The sequence below is a fragment of the Neophocaena asiaeorientalis genome, unplaced genomic scaffold (assembly GCF_003031525.2).
Source record: "Neophocaena asiaeorientalis asiaeorientalis breed wild unplaced genomic scaffold, Neophocaena_asiaeorientalis_V1.1 scaffold7, whole genome shotgun sequence".
Lineage (NCBI taxonomy): Eukaryota > Metazoa > Chordata > Mammalia > Artiodactyla > Phocoenidae > Neophocaena > Neophocaena asiaeorientalis.
Genome location: NW_020185337.1, coordinates 7,642,100 through 7,648,658, shown reverse-complemented (window position 1 = coordinate 7,648,658; position 6,559 = coordinate 7,642,100). Strand labels below are relative to the sequence as shown.

The 6,559-nt window shown below is 42.2% G+C and overlaps 1 pseudogene; it reads right to left on the bottom strand.

The window, feature by feature from the left end:
- Positions 1-1,018: 1,018 nt before the first annotated feature.
- On the bottom strand, positions 1,019-1,871 carry LOC112393679 (AP-2 complex subunit beta pseudogene; annotated as a pseudogene).
- Between the last annotated feature and the right edge of the window lie 4,688 nt (positions 1,872-6,559).

Here is a 6,559-nt window from a genome sequence, read left to right as displayed (position 1 = left end):
AGTCAGAAAGAGAAAAACAAATACCGTATGCTAACATATATATATATGGAAACTAAAAAAACAAAAAGAAAGGTTCTGAAGAACAATGCAGAAACTAACACACCACTGTAAAGCAATTATACTCCAATAAAGATGTTAAAAAAAAAATCCGCCTGCCAATGCAGAGGACACGGGTTCGAGCACTGGGCTGGGAAGATCCTACATGCTACAGAGCAACTTAAAAAAAAGATTGCATAGTTTCCAGGGAAATTATTTTTTAAAAAACTATAAAGGTTTGAACAGCAAAGGAAACAATTTACAGAGAGAAGAGTGTACCTACAAAATGGGAAGAAACATTTGAAAAACATATCTAATATATAAAATACATAATATGCTCAAACAACTGAGTAGGAAAAAAACAACAAACAACCTGATTTTATTTTCAATGACACTTTGCTTTGCTTTAATATTTGTCTTTTTCTGCCTTTGAAGTGAGCTCTTGATTACAAAATATCAAATGACAGTCAAGGGCTTCCCTGGTGGCGCAGTGGTTGAGAGTCCGCCTGCAGATGCAGGGAACATGGGTTCGTGCCCCGGTCCGGGAAGATCCCACATGCCGCGGAGCGGCTGGGCCCGTGAGCCATGGCCGCTGAGCCTGTGCGTCCGGAGCCTGTGCTCTGCAATGGGAGAGGCCACAACAGTGAGAGGCCTGCGTACCGCAAAAAACCAAAACAAAACAAAAATGACAGTCAAAAATGCCAGCCACTGGCACAGGATGGAGAAGCCCACAAGTAAGGACATATAGCAGCAGGTGGCAAGAGGTAGGAAGTGATTGAAGCAGTGGTTACAAATGTTCACAAGAAGCTAAAACTATCCAACAGAGTGTGCCCTAATGTTAGTACAGGTTAGACTAGTCACTACCTTGGTGCGTGGCCTCAGTATTTTTGGCTTCAGATTGTACATGGCAATACAATTTCTTCCAGTTAAGAGTTCTTGGCTTGCACCAATGACGGTAGCTGGAGGGCACCGGACCAGTCTATTAGTTTTTCAAAACGCTGTTGTTGACCTGAAAGATGTACTGGGAGACGTCAGGAGCTCTGCACTTAGTGACAGCGTGTAACTGGGGTTTCCTGGCTGGTCTACAGAGCTTGGCCAAAATCCAAATGCCATTAGTGAGCTTCATGGATTGATACAGAATGTCCTGGTCTTCCACATTCGTCTTGGCAATAGTATCAACATTGTTGTTTTGCAACTTGCTGAAAACAGTGTCAGCATTTAAGTGACATCCCGTAATCTGAAACTGAAGTTCATTTTCATTGGGAATATCCTTCCATGTTGCAAGGAAGACCTGGCACTCCATTTTGCTGTCTTCTACAAAAAAGCACGTTGAGTGGGATGAGGCAGCTGAAGTAGAAGACATCAGTGCTGTTTTTCACTGCCACCTGCAGGTTGTTCAGAGGTTCTATCTTCATGAATGGGCCCAAGATGCTGAGAGGCAGGGAGCCATCAATGCTCTGGTTTGGCATCAGTAGTGTAGGGATGGCCAGAGGAGTGCTGGGGATGACACCAAACCTATTATCGTTAAACTGAACTGCAAAGTCTGTCATGTGCTTCAGAGCTTTGTTGGTGAAGGTCATTTCCATATAGATGTGCCCTTGGCGGTGAGTAAATATTCCCGAAATCTCCTTCAGCCTTTACTGCAGGCAGCCAGACAGCCTTTGGAGACACATATCCACCAGGCGCCATGCCTATCCTCATGGAGAGGTCAAATAGATCATTCAGACCACTGCTGACCACAGCAGGAGTAGGTGAAGGAGCAGAGGTTGCAGGCACTGATGATGGATGAAGGATTGTCCCACCAGACTATCTAGCCCTCCACCCAGGAGACCCATCTTTTTGAATTATAGTTTTCTCCAGATATATGCCCAGGAGACGGATGGCTGGATCATATGGCAACTATACTTTTAGTTTTTTGAGGAACCTCTATACTGTTTTCCATAGTGGCTGCACCAATTTACATTCCCACTGACTGTAGAAGGGTTCCCTTTTCTCCACACCCTCTCCAGCATTTATTATTTGTAGACTTTTTTAATGATGGCCATTCTGACCAGTTTAAGGTGATACCTCATTGCAGTTTTGATTTGCATTTCTCTAATAATTAGTGATGGTGAGCATCTTTCCATGTGCCTCTTGGCCATCTGTATGTCTTCTTTGGATAAATGTTTATTTAGGTCTTCTGCCCAGTTTTTAAATTATTTTTTTTGTGTGTGTGATTGAGTTGTATGAGCTGTTTGTATATTTTGGAAATTAAGCCCTTGTTGGTTGCATCATCTGCAAATAGTTTCTCCCATTCAGTAGGTTGTCTTTTCATTTTTTTTTACAGTTTCCTTTGCTGTGCAAAAACTTGTAAGTTTGAATAGGCCCCGTTTGTTTACTTTTGCTTTTATTTCTATTGCCTTGGGAGACTGACATAAGAAAATGTTGGTACGATTTGTGTCAGAGAATGTTTTGCCTATGTTCTCTTCTACAAGTTTTATGGTGTTATGTGTTATATTTAAGTCTTTAAGCCCTTTTGAGTTTATTTTTGTGCATGGTGTGAGGATGTGTTCTAACTTCAATGATTTACATGCAGCTGTTCAACATTCCCAACACCACTTACTGAAGAGACTGTCTTTTCTCCATTGTATATTCTTGCCTCCTTTGTCGAAGATTAATTGACCATTGGTGTGTGGGTTTATTGCTGGCCTGTTTCATTGATTCATATGTCTGTTTCTGTGCCAATGCCCTGAGGATGTGTTCTAACTTCAATGATTTACATGCAGCTGTTCAACATTCCCAACACCACTTACTGAAGAGACTGTCTTTTCTCCATTGTATATTCTTGCCTCCTTTGTCGAAGATTAATTGACCATTGGTGTGTGGGTTTATTTCTGGGCTCTGTTTCATTGATTCATATGTCTGTTTCTGTGCCAATGCCATGCTGTTTTGATTACTGTAGCTTTTGTAGTATTGTCTGAAGTCTGGAAGGGTTATGCCTCCTGCTTTGTTCTTTTTCCTCAGGATTGCTTTCACAATTCTGGGTCATTTGTAGTTCCATATAAATTTTAAAATTATTCTAGTTCTGTGGAAAATGTCATGGGTGATTTGATAGGGTTGGCATTAAATCTGTACATTGCTTTGGGTACTATGGCCATTTTATCAATATTAATAATTCCAGTCCAATGGGATATCTTTCCATTTCTTTGAGTCATCTTCACTTTCTTTTATTAATGTTTTATAGTTCTCAGCATACAAGTCTTTCACTATCTTTGTCAGGTTTATTCCTAAGTATTTTAGTTTTTTGGATGCAATTTTAAAAGGGATTTTTTTCCATTTCCTTTCTGATATTTCATTTTTAATGTAAACACATGCAAGTGATTTCTGTACATTAATCTTGTATCCTGCTACCTTGCTGAATCTGTTTATCAGTTCTAGTAGCTCGTGTGGAGTCTTTAGGGTTTTCTATATATAGTATCATGTCATCTGCATATAATGACAATTTTACCTCTTCCCTCCCAATTTGCATACATTTCCTTTCTCTTTCTTATCTGATTGGTATAGATAGACTTCCAATATTATGTTGACTTAAAGTGGTGAGAGTGGGCATCCTTGTCTGTGTTCCAGAGCTAAGTGCTTTTCACCATTATGTATCATATAGACTGTAGGTTTGTCAGAAACAGCTTGTAGTATGTTGAGATATGTTCCCTCAATAGCCACTTTCGTAAGAGTTGCTTGTGAGCTCCCAGAGCTCATAGAGGTGGCATCAAGAAGGAGGCTGCTATGGCAGCTCTGCCCCTCCCTTCACCCGCCCCCCCAACAATGGTGTTTTGCTTCTATGGCTGGCCTGTGCTTCTTCTGCATACACCCAGGTTGGGCCGGTACCACACTCCAGCCCCTTCAGGCTGTCTTCATGCAGCCAACCCCAGTCCTCTCCCCTGGTTTTTCCTCTGAAGCCCCAGTTTTAACACCCAGCCCCACCCCACATACCAGTAGGCACACTTCTTGGGCTGGGGACTGCACAAGGTAGCACAGATCCTCTGTGCAGGTCTCTGTTTTGTCTGCTGCAAACACTGCTGTGCTCTCCTCCAACCCTCTGAAGCTCCTTTTCTGCCCCAGCTGATCTCCTCACTGGTGAAGGGGCTTCCCAGGGTGAGATAACCTTTCCTCTTTCACAGCTTCCTCCCAGGGGTGCAGGTTTTCTTCTTTTTTTCTTTCATCCTATCTCATTACATGGAGACCTTTCTTGCACTTCTGGGTGTCTCAGATCTTCTGCTAGCGTTCGGTAGGTATTCTGTGAGGACTGTTCCACATGTAGACTTTTTCTGACATATTCATGGGAGGAGATGAACACCATGTCCTTCTATTCCGCCATCTTGATTCAATCTCTATATGACTTTTTTGCCTTTTTTCTTCTACTTCAGGAAATCAGGTTATCAATGCCTGAAGGAGATTGACCAGAGGCCCAAAGACACAAGAAATATCAAGGTCATCACACAAACTTCAGTCCCACAGCACTCCTAAAACCAAGAACCTGAGGAAGCAAAAGAGGGGACAAACTGACTTAAAAAGGACGTTAGTCATGTATACCACCTGCAAGAATATATCAAGGGGCTTGTTTCCACTGATGTTGACAAGAGATGCTACAAAGGCACTTTAAGTTTCCAATATAATGGGGAGGAAAAAACTATTACAACACTGGCATTGTAATGTATTTTCCCCTGACCATCATTGACGTTGTGTCCTCTTCATATGTAAAATGATTGTTTTTATTTCTTTTACTGTGAAATTTAATTCCATAGGTTCCAAATATTTTTATTTGTTTGCTTCTATTTTTTTCTCTTGATTGAGAGGCAATTCAAATATACTTTAGAGTTGTGGTGTCTTTATCAAGGTCATCACACAAACTTCAGTCCCACAGCACTCCTAAAACCAAGAACCTGAGGAAGCAAAAGAGGGGACAAACTGACTTAAAAAGGACGTTAGTCATGTATACCACCTGCAAGAATATATCAAGGGGCTTGTTTCCACTGATGTTGACAAGAGATGCTACAAAGGCACTTTAAGTTTCCAATATAATGGGGAGGAAAAAACTATTACAACACTGGCATCGTAATGTATTTTCCCCTGACCATCATTGACGTTGTGTCCTCTTCATATGTAAAATGATTGTTTTTATTTCTTTTACTGTGAAATTTAATTCCATAGGTTCCAAATATTTTTATTTGTTTGCTTCTATTTTTTCTCTTGATTGAGAGGTAATTCAAATATACTTTATAGTTGTGGTGTCATAGTGAAATTTAATTTCATAGGTTCCAGATATTTTTGTTTGCTTCTATTTTTTCTCTTGATTGAGAGGCACTTCAAATATACTTTAGAGTTGTGGTGTCGTCTCCCACATCCTTCCAAGCCAATTGCTGTGCACACAGTCACTAAAAAAATTTGTCAAGGAACTTGTTTTCACAGGTCATCCATCACTCAAGACACTTGGTATGAGGGTCATCTGCCATGCACAGCCTTACATCAAGAGCTCTGTACTGAGCTCTTTGCTCTCAACCTGTGGACCAGTTAAAGGACAGGATGAGGATATCGTTAAACCTCACAACCTACACCGAAGCACATTGGTCAAGGCTCAAACATCCTTGCCAACAGGCCTGGGAGCTTCTCGTATGATGTTCCCCAGCTTGTCACCAAGACATCTGGTCTGGACCATGTCACCAACCACAGAGCACTGAAGTGTAGACTCAATGTGCAGACCAGAGAATGTCAAACATAAATGTGATCAGGACTCCAAACTCAGGCAGCAGGCAAGAGATCTGCCTGGGTCTCCATCCTGTTTTGCTAGGTCTTCCCCTCCTACCTACCCGCTTCTCACAAAAAAGTAAGACTCAGGACCCTTTTATCCTCTGAGGATACTCAGAGACCTGATCTGTGGAATTATCCACAGCCTTTATCCTCTTCCCAGTACAACTGGACTTGGATTCACACAGGCACACCAAATGACCATAAGGACACCTGCCCCAATGCTAAGCATTGACTCCCAGCCTCTACCCAACTCACCTCACCTGAGCCCAATCCAGGCCTGCACTGTCCCCCAACCTCCACCATCTATGCATGTTCCAGACCAACCCCTGAGAATTGTCTTCATGATGGGACAAGGGATGCGGGGAGGGCTCCAGGTTCAGAACACCTTTCATTTCATCCTCCTAAGAAGCCTTCTCCTACAAGTCAGATGTCTCACCTCTTAGAGGAACCTGGGTGATACTGACCCATGTCCCAGTCCACGGTCTCCAGGAGGACCTTCTGGTCTCCTCTGAGGGGAGTGACCCGCCCTGCCCCAAGGCACGGAAGATTCAGCCTCCAGGCTAACAGGGCTCAGAGGCGACTACTGGAGTAAAAGAAAGAAGAAAGGAGCAGAATTTGCCTCATGAATTAGCACTTCCCCAGCTGTGGTTTATGTACAAATTTCAGAACACCAGGTAATATTGAGAATTGCACAGCCCATTTCATGTAATGTTATGAATTGTGTAAATTTAACTTGTTT